Raw genomic sequence first — 23,759 nt, 5'->3', positions numbered from 1 at the left:
GGCTCTGGTTGTGTGGGTGCTCTTGCTGTATCTCTCTGTAGTGGCAATTTTTGTTAGTTGTTAAGGGATGTGGGTAATGTGTGTGTGTGTTTTATAGTGTTGTGGGTGTGTGGGTGTGTGTGTGTGGTGTGTGTATGTGTGTGTAGTTTGAATTGTCCAATGTGATGTTGTTTTGTATGTGTGTATGTATTTTGAGCGCAGTGATTCGTAGGTCATAATACTGTGGGCGTAGTTCTGTTGGCGTATCGGTGTGGGTTTTGGTACCTCTAGTTTATCACTGACCTTTTGGCTGGCGGACTTGTGTGTGTGGCTGTATGGTGATGGATTGCTATGTGTGGGTCATAATATGGGTAGCCGTATCCCGCCCGGTCGCAGTATGTTGGCGGCAGTCGGCATGGCGGTAAGCAATGTCATAATGAGGGCCTTAGTGTTGTCGTTGGACTCTCTCTCCTTAGTGAGACTGCTGGGTTAGAGGTGGCAGCACTTGTGTTTGTAGGTGACTGAGTCACTCCTACAACAAATCGCAACTGGCGGCCCAACCCTTCCAGCTCACAAGCAGTACATCACCAAAACTCAGAGAGTAAAGGTGATTTCTGCCAGCTTTATGCATGGACTCTAGATGCGACTTCTCAGGCAAGTAGTGGTGGAACGGAAGTTACCTTTTTCTCTTGTTAGCAATAAGGCTCATACACACACATGCAATAAAGGAGGTGCAGGAACGTTTTCAATATATTTATTGAAAAGATTTCATTCTATGGTAAAATGTGTGAATTACAATGATTAGGATAATGAGCACTAATAAGAGCAACATCGTGAAGATGAGAATTGTGAATATGAAAACCCCCACCCTATTGCAATAAACATTATACATGAAATTCCTAACACAAAAAAACTAATCACTACCCTAATGAGAGCTAGATGTGATAAACCCTAACGTGCCACTACCATGTCCATAAGAAGCCACCCTCAACACTTGTTTCCTTGGAAAGAGGTCTCTAGGTCAAACTCCAGGGAAACACAAAGGCTGAGTTCTGCAGCAAGGTGATGTGCAGCATAGATTGCATCTGGGAGGAACCCCTCTAATGGCCTTGTCCACGTGAGGTGTCTTTATACTGATCATGTATGATCCCTGATGCAGGTATGAACCTGAACAACTGATAATGTGGCAGACCTGTTTAAACAATCCCTAACAAGTGCCCATTATGTTCCTGTGAAACATAAGTGAGAAAGGGACATGATGACAGTACCTACATATATCACTGATAATGATGCTGATAATTACACCTTCTCAAAATGGCACTGATAATTAAATTAAAAGAAAAAAAATTCTTATAAAATTTAATCAATGGCAAAAGCTAAAGGAGATAATTAAATAAATAGGATAAAATAGAGCATGCTAAGTGGGTAAAAGGTTGCTAGCTAAAAAGCGCAACAGGCCTGCAAGCCGACGGCTAAGCTAACTCCTGTGCCCAGTGGGGATCTAAAATGGATTCACCACATTAGCTGTAACAAATCTATGGTTCACCTGCCATTAAATTTGGTGGATGGATGATTATGTTGGTAGAAGTTGCTGTGGTGTACCCTATCTACCATTATATAAATCTGGATCTAAATATTTCAACCACAACTTGACCTGTGCTGTGGTAATGTACCAGGACCTTCATTGTGAAATAGTTTTTAGGCCTTCAGTCTCTGTGGGCACACACTTCTTAAATATATAGTTTGACACTTTTTATATTTATGGCATCCTGGCTTGTAGTATTACAAGGTGCATTTTAAGTGTGACCTATATATAAAAATTGGTTTTCCTACAGGTCAAATACACTTTTTCTTGCCCTATGTTACTGAAAAACTTTTAAACAGTAACTGAGCCAAAGCAAAGTGATTCTCCTGGCAGCCATATTGTGTCACATATGTTGGTGGTGAAATACACAATGCATCCAACTTGAGGTTTAAATACCATTCTGTGACATCTATACCCTTACTGGAAAGTTACATATACCAATTGGGTGAAAACAGTTTTACAAATACTAATTTATGGTTAAAGTACATGTGCTTTTAGCACTGTCACACGGCACAGAATCAATACTAGAAAAATAGGGTGAACAGTCTGGTATCCATGTGGAAAAGGCGAATTTGCTACAGAGACCCACTTCAGTCCAGAGTAATGGTAGACTAATCAACCCCTTGATTGAATTCCCAGCTCAGGCAATAGAACACAGACAAGACACCACATCTGCAGTGACACATGTCTTTATTATAACCCATTGAATCTACGAGTACCCTTCTGTTAATACCTGTCCTAGCCATTAAGCCACTGGGAGCTCTTCCCATGTGCAGAGCCTTCTTATAGATCCATCCTAGTCTGTAAACAGCATCACCAGGTTGTGTGGCCCTTTCTGCCTCCTGTGTCGGATCTCAGTCCTATACCTAGCATCAGTTCTGTCCATCAAAAAGCAGAGACAATTGATAGCTGTCAGTTTACTGCATAAGGACATTGGCCATTCACTTAGACAGTTAGACAGTGAATGTTCAGATCCAGTCCCTTGGCCAGGTCTCACAGCAAGCCTTTATGCTGGCACAGTAATCTATGGCTTCTGGGGAACAGTCTAGGCCCTTTTAGCACACTCGGTCATGGAGGAACTACATGTCACAGTGCCAAGCCTTCCAGGCTAAGGCTTCCTTCTAGCCTGTTACTATCTGGACCAACGGGGTGGCTGCAAGTTTTCCAGGTCTGTAATGTAGGTAGCTGCTGACATTTCCTCCATTGGGCATATGCTCACATCCTCAGATCATTGGCTAAGGAACCTTCTGCCGTCCCTCAGAGCTCCTAGTGCATTTACATTGGGGAGGTACAACCCCAGGCAGTAGACATCCTTTTTTTCCCTCTCCCTACTTCCATTTCAAAGGTTACACACTAACACATCTTAGAAAAGGCAGATTTTCCACAAAGGTAATAAATAATTATGATACCTCTTTCCTCCATTCCGTCTCTCAATCTCAGTGAAATCTAGATTAGCAATTATACATGCACACCATTTCAGCATTTTGTAAACTAATAGTGTTAGACCTGGCATCCTTGGCGTGGTATCCCCTAACTTTTTGCCTCGGCTTCCCAGGTTGTTGACTGTGTGCTGGACTCTGTTTTTTATGTTTTTGTTACTCTGGGCACTGCTGACCAGTGCTAAAGTGCAAGTGCTCCCCATGTGAAAATATATATGTGATTGACTTTTCCCTGATTGGCATATTTGTTTTAATAGTAAGCCCTTAGTAAAGTGCACTATAGGTGCATAGGGCCTGTAAATCAAATGCTACTAGTGGGCCACAAGTACTGATTGTGCCACCCATATGAGTAGCCCTGTAAAAATGTCTCAGACCTGCCACTGTCTGTGTGTGCAGTTTTGCACTGCCAATTTGACCTGGCAAGGTTACCCACTTGCCAGGCCCAAACCTTCCCTTTTTATACATGTAAGGCACCCCTAAGGAAGACCCTAGGTAGCAACATGGGTAGGGTGCAGTGTTAAAGGTGGGACATGTACTTGTGTGGTTTTACTGTCCTTACAGTGAAATACTGCTAAATTCAGTTTTCACTGTTGCAAGGCCTATATCTCTCACAGGTTAATATAGGGCTGCCTTTAAATATCTTTAAAGTGCAGTTTCCCTTTGAGAGCAGATAGAAATATGGAGTGTGGAGTCTCTTAACTCACAATTTAAAAATACATCTGTTAGTGAATTTGTTTTTTAGATTGTTAGCTTGAAAATGCTGTTTTAAAAGTAGGCATTGTCTTGCTTAAACCATTCTGTGACTCTGCCTGTTTGTGGATTCCCTGTCTGGGTTAGACTGACAGTTGAGCTGTTTGTGAATATCCTCTAGACAGTAGCACAAAGGGAGCTGGGGTGTAGCCTGCATATCCTGATGTGCCATCTGGGCTAGAGTGGAGGGAGGAGTAATCACTTACACCTGAATGGGCTGTGCCTGCCCTCACACAATGCAGTCTCTAACCCCCTGGTGTATGTATTTTGCCTGGCCTGAACAACAGAGACTTTACTTTGAAGTTTGCCTACTTCAAAGGCAGAAAGAGGTATAGGTAGGTATAAGTAGTGGACCCAAAACCCCAGACTTTAGATTTCTTCAAGATCACTTCTGGAACCAAGAGGAACCTCTGCCACGCAGAAGAGCTGAAGAGCTGAGAAGAAGTGCTGGCCCTGCCTGTGCTTTGTTGGGCTATCTTGCAGATGCTGCTTCTGCCTGTGAAAGGGAACAAAGACTGGACTTTGTTGTGCATCCCTGCTTGAGAAGAATCACTAAATGCTTGAACTGGACGCACCCTCTCCAACGTGGCTGATCAACAATGCGCCACCTGGCTCTGTGGCTAAAATCGATGCTCCACCTGCATCACAGCTGGGAGATCAAGGCATCACAGCTGGAGAAATGACGCAACACCCACTTGCGCCTGCTGATAACGAATGAACCCCACACAGCACCCTTTTCTAACACTGTGCGACCGGATTTCTCATGCATCATCGCTGGGTGTTAAAGTAATTGTGAACCTGCGTGGATCCGAGGTGCCCTGTGGAGAAATCGACGAATCGCTCTTTTGCGAGGGAGAAAAACGGCACATTGCTGACCCGACCATAGAAGAAAATGACACTTGCGAGTAAGGATTCAATGCATCGCTGACTTTTCTGATGCACGCTCACCCGTGTGGCTTTATTTTTCACGCAAACCAGGTACTTTGTGTAAAATCAACGTTTCCATTGTTTTCTATGGAGTAATACTCTTATTCTTTTGAAAATTCATATTTTGACTTGTGTATGTTGGATGTGTCATTGTGGTATTGTTTGATTTAGATAAGTATTGCCTATTTTTCTAAACTGGTGTGGTGTCCATTTTGTAGTGTCTTCACTGTATTACTGTGTGTGTTGGTACACATAATTTACACATTGCTTCTGGGTTAAGCATTCCTGTTCATGCTAAGCTACCAAGGGGGTGACTGGGGGTTAACCAGGTGTGTTTCTCCCTTGCTCTGACTAGAGTGAGGGTCCTTGCGTGGACAGGGGGTAACCTGACTGCCAACCAAAGACCCCATTTCCAACAAACAGTAATGCACTTGTTCATGAAAATGTAATCACTCCTTGTGAAGCAGACACAAATTGATGAAAAAAGAACAATTCACTGACTCCTGAATTGTAAATCCTCCAAGCATCAGAATGGATCCATAGGTATCCATAACCTGATTTAAATTACTATAAATAATGATTCTATAAATTAAGATATTGGCCAATTTTAATTGTCCTTTAATAGGAAGGGACAGAATGTATGAGCCCATAAATACTGAATTGAGTTATCTATTTTATTAAGTAAAGCATCTGAAAGAATACACTTTCCCCTGTAATGATGTTTTAATGCTAAAATCCCATTTTACAGAATTTTGCAATTAATGGTAAAACATACGTAAGGCCTAAAGCTAGAGGAAAATAAGTAGCGTTCATGAGGTGTCACATACATGTTTTCAGATTCTATTTCATCACATTTAATTTCTTGGCTAAATGTTAAGTGAAGTGTCAAGTTTAGTCTGATGATTTAAAACATATTGGGCCATATATACAAATACATAGTTGCAAAATATTGATCGCAATTTGTAATCAGTATTTTTGCAACCAGTTAACGTTTTGGGGAACTGACTTATATATTAATTGGGCGGTTCTTAAGATCTGAATAGCAGTGAGTCGGAATCTGACCAATTGCATGCATATTAATGAAGAAGTTCATAAATTTTGACTCACTGTGAATCGTTGCCATTACAGAGATGGCGGACTGCTGCATTCAGTAGACTGCCTTGCCTATGAGTGCTTTTAAATAAAGTAATCATTTTTTTTAAATGCAGCTCATTATCCTTAAAGGGAAACAGAATGTGTTTATCGAAAATTAAAAGTTTTGCATATTTTTGTAAGAGTAATCAGTTGTCTCAAAATGGAAGGGTTGCCTTGTGTTTAAATAATTTTATTAATGCATCAACCAGTGTTAACTGACAGTAAAGTAAGTATAGAGGTAAGTGCAAAGCACACATTCATTTTAATTTTGTATGAGGCTATGCAATGTGCGATTCATAGCATTAGATCATGAACAACAATGAGTGGTCACCAAAATAAGTTGAAGTAAAATAAAGGAAAAACATAGGACTTATAGATGACTCAAGTAGATAATGACCGTGATTACTTGCATGTTCAGTGATAATAAGAGTTCCAACACTTTCTCAGTGAAGTAATTAAGAACTGATGGTGTGCTTGTAGGCAGAAATAAACGAACACATATTGAAATGGTCACATCACTTTAGTCTGTTTGAGGAATTATTTCCCTATGTCTATGAAGATCTGCTCCTGATTGTTTAGCTGATATATCAAGTGCTCATGGGTTGCTTTAATGGACATACCTCAAATCAATCATCCAGGATAGGCGCAGTTGAGTCTGACTATCTGAATAACAGGCACCACTTTGCTGCTGCCAAAATGGAGTCTATCCATTGTGTTTTGTGGTTTTGATCCTTTATTTTTTTGTTTTTTTAGACATCCAGCCCAATTATAACATGACCAGCTTCGAGCACGAATTACATATTAACATACTTACACTAACAGCGCATGAAGCAATTACATCACATTAGCATACGCCCCTAACCGCGTTTTAAGCACCAGTGGCTCTTCTCATTCCCACCTAAACAGAATTGGTGTCCAATGTCTCGAAGAATCTACCCCAGGTTTGGGAGAACCTCTTAAACCTGCCTGTTCTCATGGCATAATTCCACTCCTGCTTTCTCACAAGGGCCATTTTTTTTAACTATTCTTCCGCGGCTGGAATCTGTGTGGAATACCAGTTTTTCAATAGAAGAGATCTGGCAACTGCTGTGGCAATAAACACTAATTTGACCCATCTAGAGGAGAGTTGTACCTCTGGGTTGTAGCCCAAAACCAGAAGCCAGATGCTAGGGACTATTTTAATCTGTAAAATTATATTCAGGAGCATGACAACCTTCTCCCAAAATTTTTGGGTACGTTGACAAGTGCCTATCACGTGTGTCCAGTTTGCTGTGTTGTCCGTTTGACAACAAAAAAAAAGAGTGGGATGACCGGGGTTGATCCGAGACCGAGCTTGCAGGGTACGATAAAGTAGCCATTTGGTGAAAAATAACATTTGGTGCCAGTTTGCTCGTTTTTAGTGCCTCAAAAGGTAATCGATTCACTTTTTCCTAGCTATTCTTAGACAGTATCAAACCCTTGTCCCTCTCCCATTTCCGGGCGGCTTTAACTCAAAGATTTAAACTTTTCCGTTCCCCGAGTAGACTTCTCCATTCACCTGCTCGTCTGTTCTCTCCGGGGCCTACCAAATCTTTCCCTATCTTCTGGGTATCTTGAATCTGATCTAATTCTAAGTCCGCAAAACTATGAAGCAGATGACTATAGGACCCCAGAAGCAAAACATTGTTTTGCGCTGCTTTCCTTATGTTCAGGAGTGTTTCCCATCTGTTACCAGCTAGGAAGTCTCATATTTTCCTGAAACCTGCATTTTCCCATTTCCTGACTATCTCTGGGTTGAGCCTGGCCCCAGACGACAACGCAAACTGGGACCGAGGGGTGAAGTAGTTCACATATGGGATTGTGTATCTCCAATTAAAATCAGAACTCTTTTTGAAGAACCACTTAAGGGTCTTGTAGTGAACTTTTTGGGGGGACTTCACCAATAATGCAGTCTCGCCCTATCTCATATTCTTTACAAATTATCTCACGAACATCCTGCTGAAAAGGGCTGCCCAGAGAAGATACAGCTTTAAAATTTGTTGTGTACTGAGCAAAGAATTCAAAATAGTAGCCACATAGGTTGGGCAGAGCTAGACCGCTCTTCTCCCGATCTTCAGGTAACGTGCTCAGTGCAATGCATGCAGTTTTATTGTGCCGAATTAAGAGCTAAATGATGAATCAACCTTCTTGAAGAATGTGGGCGTTAAAACACAAGGAATGGCTGAAAACAGGAAAACGAACAGTGGCAAGATTGACATTTTAATCAGCGCAATTCTCCTTATGATAGACAGCGGAAGTGCCCCCACACGCTAATAGTGTTAGGATTTTAGATAGCAGAGAAGCATAGTTGAGATCATAGAGATCTCGAATATACAATGAGAATCTAATCCTTCAGGTTCGCACAGGGGACCAACTCAGAGAGTAATTTATTAGGCATACTACCGCAGAGTATAATTTCAGTTTTACTCCTATTCACCTTGTACCCCCCAATTCATTCAAATTGGGCAAATATTTCAAAGGCCGCCTCCTGAGAGCTCCAAGTATCATCTAGATACAAGCTGATATGATCGGCGTACAGTGTAATCTTCCCCACTGACTTTAGTGGAGGCTGAATACCATAATTTTGTCTGATTGCGATGGCTAAAGGTTCGATAAATAAGGCAAAAAGTATAGATGAAAGAGGGCACCCCTGCCAGGTTCCTCGCGGAACATGCAAGTTACCTACATTAGCCAAGTTGATTATTATGCTAGCCTCGGTATTTTGATACATTATTCGTATCAACCGTGAGACCCGGAGAGGGACCCCAAATCTGACAGCATATCCCAAATTACTAAATCAAAGGCTTTTTCTGCATCCAATAAGAGGATGACAGCGGGGATATTATTAATAGAAAAATAATACCACGCCACAGCAAAAAAATGCATGTTAGTTGCGAGCTGCTGCCCTGCAACAAACCCATTTTGGTCTGGATGGACCAAGGTAGGTACAATCGCATCAAATCAATTAGCCATAAGTTTCATAATAATTTTATAGTCGGTGTTCAGTAATGTGATTGGGCGATACGAGTTTGGATTCTCTTTATCTTGATCTTTTTGGGGGAAGCTGATTACGTTCCCTAGTCGCCAAGATCTAGGGATCATCCTGCCTTCTAGCATATTATTAATGAGCCCCAGGAGGTTGTCTTCTAAAACATTGATAAACTCTTTAAAGAATTCTGCTGGAAGCCCGTCGGGGCCGCAAGCTTTCCCATTCGGTAGATTTTTCCACCACCTCTACTAACTCTGGCTTAGTAAATAATTAGGAGAGGGAGACCCTCCTTTCTCCTGAGAGTGAGGAAATACTTAATCTTCCCAGAAAATCCCTAACAACCTCACAGTCAATATTCTGGGTTTGGGAGTAGATCCGCCTATAATGTTCTAACATTACTTCTCACACTGCACTAGCCTCAATTTATCTTTCTCCCGTGATCGGGCATTTTAAAGTGTGAATCTTATTGGGCACCACTTGATCTCGTGTTTGCCAGGCCAGAAATCTACACGTGAAATTACTCTCCTCATATACTTTGTGCTTGTAAGACTGGTACGTTCTTTCAGCCTTATCCATACATCTATCTGACAGTGCCTGTTCGGCCAAATCCAGCGCTTTCTTATTGTTTTCCGTGGGGGAACGAAGATAATTATCCATCCTGTTCTGAACTGCATCTTCCATCACCCTGTTTTGCAATTTGAGATGTGACCTCCTTTGAGATTATAATACCTCTAATAAAGGCTTTTAATGTGTCTCAGACCATGATAAGAGTAGCAGCATCTCTATTTCTATTCAGAAAGTCCCTGATTTCGACTCTGCAAACCTGGACCCAGCCTTCTTCTTGGAGAAGCTGGTCGAAGGATAATAGAGAATCAGGATAGCATGATCTGAGAGGCTGGAATGCAGCACTCGCTGAGTCTGAAAATCGAGTGTTTTGGACACCAGAAAAAAAGTCAATCTGGGACGAGCTTTCAAAGCGACTAGAGAAACGTGTACTCTCTTTTATTTGGCGCTGATGATCTGCAAGGGTCACCTAGTGCCAGCAATTTTTCATAGTCCTTAAACACTTTTGCCACTCTGGGTTTGTGTTGCTTCTTCCCTTTCACTGAGAAGTCAATATACAGGTCTTGGCGAAAATTAAAATCCCTGCCAATAATGATCTTGCCTGTAAATTGTAGAAGGGATTGAAAGAGCTCTTTGTACGGTCCGGGATCATCTACTAGAGGGGCATACAAGCTTACAAAGGTAAGCCTCTCTGTTCATATTTTTTGGCTCACCCAGCACCATTGTCTGTTTCTATCACTTGCTACATCAAGGACTCGAGCCCCTAGTTTTTTAGCTAGGAAGACAGCCTTGCCCCAATGAGCAGTTTGAGATGCTGCAACCCCTTTGTAGTCGGCCCAATTTTTAAACATAACAAAGCCCCCCATTTTGCCAGCTGGGGTATGGGTTTCCTAGAATTAAATTACATAAGGGTTCAATGTTTTAACCCATTCTTCAATCACACCCTTCTTCCTCCTATTGTTCAGTCCATTAACATTCTAGGAAACAATTCTTAAAGTGGCATTTAACCCTGCCATTTGATCATTTAAACATCCTGACAAATTGCGCACAGGTTGAGCCCATCCTTCGATGCGCCCTGTTTTATAAGTTTTATATCTGCCTTGATTACCTTCTGATGCCGCAACCATACCCTGCGCCCTGTGCTTCCATATTTTCCATCTTGTTCGTCTATCTAGCTCCGCACATGTCAACCTAGTTGGATGATTTTTATTCTGAGTTGGAGTCTCATTCCCCTTCCCAACCCCACCCCCCACCGTCCCCTCTACCACCTCCCCGCCCTTCCGTGACCAACATTTGGGGCCCTCCCGTCTGGGCAATATGGGGCGACCACCCACCCCACCCCCTCTCTCCCAGTCAGGCACCCTGACATGGCGCCCTGGTCACCGGAAGCAGCAGAGGGTATTGATTTCGTGCAGCAGCAGCAGACATATCTGAAAATATTTTAAAGGTGTAATCGCCGGGGATCTGATGTACTTTGCTCTTGATTGCCTGATGCAGAATTTGTTCTATAATACGAAAGTCACCAAAATTCACCAGTATTGTTCGAGGATATTTTGCATTGAGCAGTTACATTGTCTTTACTAGATGAGCTCGCATTATGGATAGATCCTGGTGTCTGCCCATCAGATCCGGGAGTACACGTTGTTTAATGAGATCTGTAATCAAGTCTGTAACAGTCCGTCCATTGTCGCACCCTTACGGCACCCCAGTGAATCTTAGATTGGATCTACATGAGCGGTTCTCTGCATCGTCCATCCGTATCTGCAATTCCAGCAGATCCGATTGGCATTTGGAGATTGCTGGCGCCAAGTGCACTCGACCATCTTCCAAATCTGATACTTGCCTATTACCTCCATAATGCAGTAGCTAAGATCCTGCATATTGCTGCTTATCGAGTTTAACTGTGCCTCTGTTTTTTGATTTGCTTCTTTTTGTGAGATTTTCAAGGATTTAAGTTCATTTAATATTTGGAGAAGCAGGGGTTCTGATGGAATACTGCCTCCTCCTTCAGATCGCTCCTCCTATAGCTGAGGGTCTTGCTGTGATCCCTCCTGCCCTGCTGACAGGTCCTGGTTTCCATGTGGCTCGTGGGGGAGATTTTTAAGGCCCCCCCGGAGATACGTGAGCCTGAGCAGTGCTGGGCAGGCAGAGATAGGCTGTGTTCAGAGGGACTAAATTATGGTTATGTAGCTAAGGCCCCATAAGGGTCTCTTTAGATCCCCTTCGGACCCCACCACCAAACAGCGGGTATAGCTGATTATGACTTCTGCCGGTCTCCTGGAAATCGCCACTGTCAGCTGCTTGGCAGGTTCCTGGCTTTAGCCGATTATATTAATCAAAATCATCCATATTGTGAATGGCGCAAGCGAGTCTTGCACCCCTTGGTGTCCATCCATTGCCCTGGTGAACCCTCTCTCTGATTCAACATTGTAGCAAGGGTTTGACTGTGCAGAGTAGATCAAACTCAGAGCCGGGGCAGGGCCTGAACCGGAGCCATTGACCACCGCCTGATGAGACCTGCTTGTACGCGTGCTTAAATCGATGCTCGTTATTTTGTCAGAAGGTATGGGGCGCTTGCTTCTGATATTCTGTGTAGATTTAATAGTTTTTAATGTGGAGCGGCCCTAACTCTGCAAGTCCAGAGGGGCTTGCCGCATTTCTGGCAAGAAATTGCCCCCTGCTCTGAGTACCCCTTCTGTGTAGTCAGAGACACCTCAGGGCTACAAGCCGCACCCGTGGTTACACCGGCCACTTCTGTGACACCCCACCATGCTCTGACAGCCTAGCAGGGAGATCTAGCATCCCCCCTGCTAGGGGGATACTCCTAACCATATTTCTGAATCTTTATGTGCCTCCGAGCACCTCTGCCCATCCTTTACTATTGTTTGATTCCTATTTTCACCGTGCTGCAGCTGATATATTCCACCAAGAGGCGCCCAAAGGAAGTTCTGTATTTTTTTTTACAGGGGGTGGAGGGGTGGAGTGGGGGTTTCACTCCCCCAGGTCGATTCCTGCTTTGTTTTGGTTCCCGGTCCACCTAGAACGTGGTTATGTCTCTTGCCGCTCAACCTCCCCAGAGGTGGCTCCACTCGTCTGGGGCTCATAGGGAGTACTCCCGCTGAAGGCTGCCTCCACCTCTCCCCCTCACTGGGCCTGCCTCTTTCATGCCCGTACCTCCATCCAGTGTGTTCTCCACTCTCCGAACTCGGGGCGAATCGTGGCCTTGACACGGCCCCTGCGGGCTCCGGGGCCACCTCCTTATCAGCGGTCGATTCCTTTTCATCAACCTGCCGACATGCACACACAGGGTGTCCGATCCCTCTGAATGCAGCTTCCCCTCTGCGCTGACTGATGACTCAGCCGCAGAGCATGATGGGAGCTCACACACGGCCCAAAAAAACGTGTTTTGTGGTTAGTAAGTTCCGGTATCTTTCAGATTTTGTGTGGGATGGCCAGCGCAGCTGACAAGGGAAAGGGGAAAACATAGCTCTCTTCGATAATCCGCTTGGCTTGTGATCAAAAGGGTTGTATTGTTCGACAAACTCAGAGGTTATGCAAAATATTGCAATCACTTTGTTCGCATTTCCAGCAATTGGAAGTGGAGCAAACTTTGTTCTATAGAATTTAGCTGGAGATCAGTGACAGTCCTCAAAGATCTTGAAGTAGCTGAACTTCATCCTGGCCTCCATGAAGCCTCTTTAATACGCTTTCATGGGGTGGGACCAGTCCTAGGGAGAGTACTGTACTTGGAAGGATGGTTGCCATTTACGTTGAAGGAAATGCTCCAAGGGTCCTAAGGAGAGTTACATTAGTAAGAGGTCGTAGAGGCCGGAGACCTGATTCTTATTATGACCCACTTGTACCAAGTAACAGTGAAGTGAGGAAGGACTATGCTCCAGACACACAATGCATGCTGGGTTTGGGGCAGCGTCTGAGCTGCAGGCATTTTCAAAAGTGTTTTCTGTGTAAAGTCTTCAAGGGACATAATTGTGTCACCGGTCAGTGGATGTTTTGCATTGTACCACAGCCAGGTTTTAGGGTGCAGAAAGCCATCTTATTTAATTAAAGCATGCCTAGTCTTCCAAATAGTGTTCATTTTAGTATGTACAACATTTTGAGGGTCCTTTGCAGCTTTGGGGCCTGTATATATGACTGAGAGCCCTTGGGTACCTTTGTACAATTGACTTTCAGTCTTGACCCAGACAGGTATTTCCTTGTTTTAGTTTGATTGGCAGACCATTTGTGACAAGTGTTGCACCCTGTAGTATGTCCTTAATGAGGCAGTCAGTCTTCGAACTTGCGCTGCTCTGGGGGCAGCACATTCATGTGAAATACGGACCGGCTTTAAAGCCACTCTGTGTTTCACTGTGCAGGTGGCAACCACCCTGTAATTTTAAGGGGGATTAGAGATCCCCTTGCAGGCGAGTGCAATGAGTGACTACACCCGCCTGCAAGGAGATGTGTGAGTGTCCATGCGTCCCCCTGCCTCTAGAGGACTGCCATTGGGGGCACACTGACAGTTCACCACCTTCTAGGTGGTGCACTGTCAGTGTGCCCTGTGACAGCTTATTTGCCTCTGCATCCATGTCTATAATACAACACTGGTGCAGAGGCAACACAAATGAGGGAACACCCTCTGGGGATAGTGCTGGTGCTACATGTGCACCAACGCTATCAGAGGCCGCACAAGGATCTGCGGCACCATCTGTAATACCAAAGTGCCTCAGGCCTGCAAAGTTGGTGCACATGCCTGTTACACTCCCTGGGCACTTCAACAATAAGCCCCTGATGTTCTGGCTGTGTATACTTTGTTGGAAGATAGTGTAGGTGGGGTCTGTCCCCATATATTATTACATACAGTAGTGCCTATCCTTTGCAGAATTCCCGCTCCACAATGATAATCGGATAGCTGGCCACTTAGCGAAATCTGTCTTGGTTTTCTCCATTAGGGTCAAGACATTGGCCCTCATTACGACCAGCCGCCCGCCAAGATCGGACCGCCGGGTGGCCACCAATGCAGCCGCACCCCCGCCGCGGCCATTTGGAGATCCCCGCTGGGCCGGCGGGCAGAAACCTAGTTTCCACCCACCGGCCCAGCGGGGATCTCGGCCGTAACACAGGAGCCAGCTCCTCCAAATGGAGTCGGCGGTGTTGCGCCCGTGCGACGGGTGCAGTTGCACCCGTCGCGCTTTTCACTGTCTGCTATGCAGACAGTGAAAAGCTGCACGGGGCCCTGTCAGTGGGCCCCTGCACAGCCCATGCCAGTGGCATGGGCAGTGCAGGGGCCCCCAGGGGCCCCACGACTCCCCGTACCGCCAGCCTTTTCCTGGTGGTTCAAACCACCAGGAAAAGGCTGGCGGTAGGGGGACTCGTAATCCCCTGGGCAGCACTGCTAGCAGCGCTGCCCTGGTGGATTACTACCGCCGGGGCCATTGTGGCGGGAAACCGCCGGCCCCGGCGGTGCGACCGCGGTGCTTCCGCCGCGGTCGTAATGACCAGGGAAGAACCGCCAGCCTGTTGGCGGTGCTTCCGTCATTTCAGCCCTGGCGGTCTTGTACCGCCAGGGTTGTAATGACCCCCATTGTCTTTGATCATGATAATAAAATCACTGCTCACCAGGAATCCTAGATATTTCAATCCAATTGTAATTCATTTTTTCTGGTAAGTCATGGAGGGAATGCTTAAAAGTATGGAGTGTAATAGGCACAGCTTCTGTCTTGTTCCTGTTTATTTTATATCCTGAGAAATAGGAAAAGTTATTAAGGGGATCCATTAAAGCCTTATAGAGGGCTGGGAATCATTCAACATCAAAAGCACATCATCTGGGAAAAGCATCAATTTCAATTTACCTGGCAGGGTGATTACTGCTGACACCCATACTGAGGCCCTAATAGCTATGGCCAGTGGCTCCAAGGTGAGGAGAAAAAGCAGTGGGGAGAGTAAACATCCTTGTCTAGTACCTTGCTTGATGTGTATTGGATCTAAAAGGAAGCTGTTGCAATTGATCTGCGTCATCGGAATATTTATAGAGCCATTAGACCATCTTCATTAAGTTCTGACCAATACCAAATATAACCATGGCAAGGGAGAAATATGGCCATTTGAGACACTCAAACTCTTTCTCAGCGTCTAGAGAGATAAAAAGTTGGTCATTTTGATTTGCCAGAAAAAGTGGGCTAAAGTTTGTATGTGGTTGCAGGAAGAGCAGTGCGGTATGAAACCAACTTTTTTATCACTCACTAAGAAGTGGATGTGAAAAAGGGTAAAATCATGTCAGCATAAATTTTACAAAGTCTCAGAATTAACAATGAAGAAATAGAGATCATCAAACACTTCATTTTCGTAGGATCACAGCTAAGTGAAGATGGCTACTACTGGAAAGAAAAGCAATGACTAGCTCAGGAAAAGTGACAAAAAAGAAAGGCACCTTGCTGACAACAAAGATACGAATAATCAAAGCAATGGTCCTTCCTGAAGCAATGTATGAATGTGAAAGCTAAACGACTAATCAAAATGATCGCAGAAACTGACTCCTTTAAACTCTGGTGATGGTGAAAACGTGTTTGTATCCATAGACTGCTAGAAGAATGAATCAATGAATCAAACACTTGACTAAATCAAGCAGGAACTTTCACTAGGATCATTTATGATTAACATGAAGCTCAAATACTTTGGCTACATAATGAGAAGAGAAGGTTCATTCGAAAAACACAAATGTGTTGGCAATGATTATAGAAAAATGGAAAAGAGGATGACCAAGATTAGAGTGGTTAGATTCAGTCAAGAATGATACAAACAAGAATCTCCAAGATGTAAAGAAATGTGCTATTGACCGAAACAAATGAAGGAATTGTATCCATCAAATCACCAAGATTCAGACAGTACTGAATGGATAAAACAACAACAACAAAGAAGTGGATCACCCTATGCAACCTAGAAGCAATAATTTTAGCTAGGAACCTCACATCACAATTCAAGAGTGAAATTGGGTGATACCTGACACAGGAAAGCGTATCTTTATCAGGCTTGGAGATTAGGGAGATGTGCACGCTCTAGATGTAGATTCCCTGAACATTTCAGAAAGGATTGGGACCACTTTTAACTGTGTGGCTTTATAAAATTCTAGATGGAAGTTGTCTCCTCAGGTGTTTTCCTCATCACCATGATTTTAATGCCCTCTAATACTTTTTCCTTTGATATATCTTGCTCCAGTTTGTCCCAGAGCTGTACAGGGTTGGTAGGCAGGCAGACCTATGACATGAGTGCTTCTTCACGTGGTGTGTCTTCATATCCTGATGTGTAGAGTGTGGAACAGAAGAAGGCAAATTCATATACTATATTTACGAGGTAGGTAGGGATCCCTCTGATGGCATTGTGAATGCCTGGTATGTACCATTGGGTTTATTTCAGTTTCAGTTGCATTGACAGCAGTCTGCCTACCTTCTTGGCATATTTGTAGGTTATCTGCTTATTGCACGATAAAGAGTTTTATGCAGTCAAGGAGTAAAGGCAGTTGAGCATGAATTTCTTTGTCATTAAGGATCACAAGCAATCCTGTGTAAGATGCTCTTGGTATTTGGCCTGTAAAAGCTTCACTTCTGCTTCCAGAGTCAGTTATATTCCTAGCTGTAGTCCTTGCCATGATGAATTTTCTCACTAGGCCTTTCCTACCACCCATAGCAATTGCTTGCCAGTTTTAGGCTAGTTGAGTTCCAGGTAGTCATTAAATGGGGTCTTTTATTTTCCTCCAATGGTTTGAGTTTCAGGGTATTCAACCTCCATGTGTGGGTTTTTGGGCCCACCATTGAAAGGTTCACAGGAAGCTGAAAGGCTGCATGGTCAGAAATGATGCCATTTTTAATTCCCCATGTCTAGATCTTTATGAGAGATGCTGTATTCATTAAGAATAAATCTAGTCTGGATCCTGAACCATGTGCTGGTGACTAGTAGTTCTACTCCCTTCCAGTAAGGTGCAGCAAATGCCAGATGTTGTAGAGTGAATGATCCACCATGATGTTGTGTAGGATGGTTCTGTCATTATCTTCTTTGGTGTCAGGCTGGCTGGTTTTACAGAGAACAGGGTCTACAACTGTGTACCTATCGCCTGCTATGATTACTTTATGAGATCCAAATTCTATCAGCAAATGGCTGTGACAAGAGCATGAGGTTTGTTTAATTCCCCAGGGACATAATTGGATCCAACGATTATTGTCTGGCCTGATATCTTTAAGTGGGCCAAAATTTACTGGCCAGTGCCATCAGACCATGCTTTTTGTATTTGTATCAGCTGAGTTTTCCCCACCACTATGGCCATCCCACTCTTCCTTGGAGTTTGTGTTAGGGTTGGATTTGAAGCAAGCAATTCATCAGAGCCTGATGAGAAAATTACCTTACCCATCCATTCTTTTATCAGTACGACATCAGGCTTTTTAGATGTCAGTAAAATTAGACCCTTTTTACACATGATATAGTGAGTCATGCCGTTTATGTTGATGGACCATCTCTTCAGGTCTGTAAGGCACTGTTGAGTCATTTTTCTTTGGTGATAGCGTGTTGGTCACCAAGGAAGATAGTATGGAAAAATAAGGATGATATTACAGTGGTTGTTCTCATTCTGAGTCGATGACTGCTAAGGAAGGGCTACCAGGAAAACCTTTGCTTAGGTAGTTTTGGTTGTTGATAAGTTAGCTTCTACCCAGCATAATTGCAATCTTGAAAAGATCCAATGTATACATGGAGGAGTCAAATGAAAAATAAATCTCTAGGAGGAATTCTATATTGAGTAAGAATGCACTTCTGAGTGCATCTTACTGTTTAAGGGGACAGCTTGAACTTTTCTTGTCTGCATTTTCTGGAGTTATCCCTCCTCCCTTTTGAAAAAAAGGGTGTCACAGTGCCTTTCCTCGGAATCTGCATGCTGCTGAACAAAAGGCCCACCTCCCAGCGTCACCAACTCAGAAAGCTATTATAGCTCAAAGTTATAATGAAGCCAGACGGGGGAAGGGAATTAGGGATGGGAACTGCAGGGAGAGAGATATGAAAAGAAAAGGTTAGAAGAAATATGCATATACTCATTCATAACAGTATAAATCACCAATAGACTCTTGAATAAAGGCATCTCCGTGATATTAGATTGAGACCCTTTGTGAATTGGGCATAGCCCCTTCTTTGAATCATAAAACAAGAACAAACTGCAACCTCTGAACCTAGAGATGGCAAGAGCTTTGGACTATGGTCATACTCTGAATATCAAACCTGTAACAACTATGCATTCATAACATAAACGTTTGATCACAGCCTAGAAATTCTCAAAGACTTAAATATGTATCTCACATATTAGGCTTTCCAAAAAACAACAAAACTATAATTTGCTTATCTCCGAAATGCTTTCACATTTACAACTATAGACCTGAAAGTTTTACTCATTGAACTTGAAGCGCTTTATTCTTAGGGCAGAAGCGCCTTGTTTATTGTTCATGAAGCGCTTTGATTATTATTCATGAAGCGCTTTGTTCCTTCTGCCAGAAAGCGCTTTTACTTGTCTTGTCTGAAGCGCTACGCTCGTTATGCTAAGGGGCGCTTTACTCATGTGGTCTGAATCACTTTGATTGTTGTGCCAAGGGCGTTTTACTCATGTGGACTGAAGCACTTTGATTGCCATGCCAAGGGCGCTATACTCATGTGGACTGAAGCGCTTTGATTGCTGTGCCATGGGCGCCTTACAAGTGTGGACTGAAGCGCTTTGATTGCCGTGCCAAGGGCGCCTTACTCATGTGGACTGAAGTGCTTTGATTGCCGTGCCAAGGGCGCTTTACTCATGTGGACTGAAGCGCTTTGATTGCCGTGCCAAGGAAGCTTTACTCTTGTGGACTGAAGCGCTTTGATTGCCTTGCCAATGGCGCTTTACATGTGTGGCCTAAAGCGCTTTGCCTGTTGTGCTAAGGGGCGCTTTACTTCTGTGCTCCGAAGCGCTTTGATCATCGCGCCAAGGCTGCTTTACTCTTAAAACTGAAAACGCTTTACTCGTTGTGCTAAGGGGTGCTTTACCTTTGGAAGTAACAACTCCCTTCAAGATTGGACTCATCAAGACCTTACCGCTACGAGTACGGCCTACTCGTATCTGAATTCACCATGGAAACAAGGATACTCCGATTTGCTGTCAATCTGCCATGCAGGAAATCTGCTCTTCTTCAGAGGAACCCCCATGAGGTCTGACTGCATCGAAGTCTTCAAAATAGTGAGCAATATGCTTGGGTGTGGCTGGGCTTTATAGGCCTGCCACACACCAAGATGGCTACTGCCTCTAAAAACATGGGAATTGTAGTCCCTTCATAGAATAGCACTGATAAGTTCATCTTGTCCACCAATGGCCTGACCCTGCAGCTACATGAGCTTTACCACAGGGCAGACAACGCTTATGACCACTTTTAGAACAAGAGGGGATGACAAGTAGGGTGCATGAAGCACCGTAAATCCGCGCAGCAGAGTTTCGGGCGGGACCTGGACCACGCACAGCCTTATTCCTGACAAAGGGTAAACCCAACCATGTAATTTGAGGTTCGAGAATGGGGGAAGGACAACAATAATCAAAATTAATACTTCTTGCTTAACATATGTACATATATCAGTGGAATTAATCCCATGTGTGAGGACCCAAAAAGATTTAATGTACATGTTGTTACATTTGACATGATTTACTTATTGATAATTTTTCTTGTTTTAATTTTTACATGGACTTTCTCATGAATACAATGCTTAAGACCCATTAATAGCAACATGATATTTGATCATCCCACTGACCAATCACTACCTCTCACTTATACGCCATTCCTATGTACTCCAAATACACATCTAAAATCATATTGCTAGGAATATTTTGCAACATGATTTCAGTTGCAAAATAATAATACTTACCATCAGAAATCAGTTAGTATTCGGAAGGGACACCCTAAAGACGCCCTTTCCAAATACAAGTTTGGTATGCTTTTCTAAATCCATTGAACAATTCAGAAGACCTTTTCTGCATCGTTAAATGGACTAAGTACATTTGAAAACGGATTTTACCATTTGCAAACCCTCTGATTTAGCGAATCTGGGTTTGTGAATGCTGAAGCCCCTTGAACATCTTGCCCTTTCTCTCTTGATTGGATTTCACAAACCTGGTGCATTCCAACAAATAATAGTAAGCATGTTTAGAAGATAAAGTATATGTCTGAAGAAATTAATATAAGCTTAAAAATCAGCTTATAACAACATCAGGATTCATAGTAAAAATAGACATGATAAATTAGGAACGTATCCCAAACTTGACGATGAAAGGGTTGATAATAAAGATAAATATAATAAAGAAAAACAAAATAGATGAAGGCAATTCAGTGGCTTAAGTCCAGAACTGATGACGCAATCATGTATACAGTGTATTCTAACACCATGGCAATAGCACAGCAGCAAAGAATCCAAACTGATGTCTATCTAAAAACACCTCCAAGAACAAAAGTCAAACAGCCATTTCTAGCTATCCACAAAGTTTAGCAGACTCTTCAAATGTTAATGAATTCCCATTGCTTTTATCTTTCAAAGGCAAGGATGTGCAAGACCATTTCTTGCTGTCTTTCTCAAGCATCATTTGCATTAGAGAGGCCTTAAGAATTGCAGATTATACCATAAAACCAGGTGAACTTTGTCTTCCATTTGACAGGTCTAACAACACAAAACAGATTTGTGTATTTTAGAAAAAACATTTTAAATCCCACGAGACTTGCTTAATGAGATTTTTTCCTAAACAAAATGCTTTATCAATAATTAGCTGTGTCATATATGAAATTCCAAATAAATTAGGAATGAGCATCTCAAAAAATGTCAGAATATCCTCATCCTCTGCAACTTCATCATACTGCAGACAATACGTTCCTGTTGTCAAAGTCTTCAGCCTGTAGGCGATGGTTATCTGACATTCAACTTGGCCACCTTAGTACAAACATCGTCAACATCAATTGTTCTTAGGGCCTTCATTACCAGTTGGACATACTTTGATGCTGGTGTGCTGGAATTTAAATTACTGCCTGTTATCTCTGCAACAATAGTCCAATCATTAAAAAAATGTTCCCCGAAATGGGGGATAATTGCTCAGAGCCGGAGTTACTGGGTGCTTTACCTGGCAGTTTCACCCAATTTTAGTAACAACATCATTGATATTTTCAGTCTGCTCTTTGCAGGTGGCAGGTGTCAAAGTGGCAATATGTTTTGGAGGTGTGATGGCAGGAGTCCTGGGCACAATTGTGCCTGTCTAGATAAAGTATTGTCTGCTTCCCCAGACTATTGAACAGATTGGACAGAGGCCTGGCAATTCTGCTGCCCACAAACCCTGCCATGCAACAATAATGACAACTCCAGTGTGTGGACGTATGGTTCTAGAGTTGTAGGACCTGATAATTCCAGACGCATACACACTTAGAATGGTGACTTTGGGCATTTTACACAGAGTTATCTCTACAGCTGAAATACCCCAACTTGTAATGAGGGCCTGGTGGTTTTTCACACTGACCCATCAACCTCTGATTTATTCCGATTTATTGTTGGTGGTGCTAGCCCGCCTGGTCCTTAGTAAGTAAAATTACAAGGGGACGCGTATAGGCCAATGAACCTTTTGGATCGCATGGAGTATCCTAGCTATGTAGTAATCGATGAACATCAATTATCAATGTAATCAATCAACAACCACTAAGAGAATCATTAAGCATGAGACAATAAATCAACATTTCATGAGTAACCACAACTCAATTATATTTTTTATCAATTTTATTTCCCTATTAGTTACAATACTAAGTCATCAGGTTAGATCAAACTTTATTCAATCAGCTCAGAATTAGTTCATTAATGACCACCAATAACACAATCTAATTTAGAACTTGAGAAAACATATGCTTGAATAAGCCAACAAAGATTAACTTAACAGCATTAATAGCAGAGTTCAGCAATCAGTCCGTCAATAATTTGTCACTGTCAACGTCACCCAAATGATCCTTACCTAACCCAGATTAGCATTTAGCATGTGGGACTTAATGCAAAAACAATTTAGAAAACATGAATTTTGAAAACATCTAACTAAGAGAAAAACTATAAAACAGCGCAGTTGGTACCTAGAAAGAAAGGCATAAAAGTTAATCAGTCACATTGTCGTAGATACCGATCCACTAAATGGATCAGCAACAAAGTCGGTCTTCGTCTTCAGGTCATCAATCGATCAGCAATGCATCAGGGTCTCAAGAGCATGAGCCCAATGACAGAATCTCGAATCGCGTCTCTTGACGTCATCAATTCTCCCCTTGCATCTAGTACCTGGCATCTCGCATCTGAAGTTTTAGCCCCTTGTCCTGACTTTTTATTAGAGTTTTTCAGTCCATCTCCCAAATTCCTAATTGGTCAGTCAATCGGCAGATATGACTCTAACCTATAATATTAATTGTACAAATCTATGAGTTCTAATATTTCCCTATCCCTAATAAGTTGATTGGTTTGCTGTACGATGCCCTCATCATCCGGCTGATCAGGTATCAAAATTGGTGCATCTTCTACTCCAGTCTGTGCTTCTATTGTTCGAGTCCTGGAAAAGTGCATCTCGTCTACTCTTCACATAATAGTTTCAATTTGATTCCATTATCTCCTGTTCGTCAGTACATTGCAGAAAATTCGAGCTAAGCAAACTTTAACATTGGGTGGTTCAAGGTCAGTTTATCCCCTCAATTTCTCTCCAGCCCGCTCTAATAATTCAGCTTCTATATGAGGTCTGGCAAAACTAGGCCACAACTTCAGATAAGTTAATTCTACAATATAATGCAAAACATAGGTTATACATCTTAATATGACATATTACTACATTATTATTAAACATTTATATTATTTCACACATTTTTAGTACTTTTACTACAAGTTCGTATAAGTGTCTGACATACCCATTGGGCACATTTTCAAGCATGCACATTAATTTTTCTCTACGATTAATTTCTCTATGTATCTTTATAAATCATAAGATATAAGCATTTATCAATAATTTCTAATTAGCATATCTGCGTCAACAGTCCCTCCTCTGATGACTAAATGTGTCATCACACCATTCTTTACCAACAATTTACAATTCAGTTTCTGCTGTATTTTGTCTCCTTCTCAAATCTTCCCCATAAATTCTTTCCCTGTTTCATTCTTCCCTCCTCTGATTATTTTTAGATCTTTTCAATTTTATCTTGACATAATTTATGTAAACCCCATAATCCTAGTATGCAAGAAATCAGACTTAATATTCCTTGTATGATTTTTAATAACACCCCATTCCAAATTTGACTAAGACAATTTCCCACGGAAGCAAATCCTTTTCCAA

The sequence above is a fragment of the Pleurodeles waltl genome, chromosome 5 (assembly GCF_031143425.1).
Source record: "Pleurodeles waltl isolate 20211129_DDA chromosome 5, aPleWal1.hap1.20221129, whole genome shotgun sequence".
In the NCBI taxonomy this organism is placed as follows: domain Eukaryota; kingdom Metazoa; phylum Chordata; class Amphibia; order Caudata; family Salamandridae; genus Pleurodeles; species Pleurodeles waltl.
Note: the sequence above shows the minus strand (reverse complement) of the source record.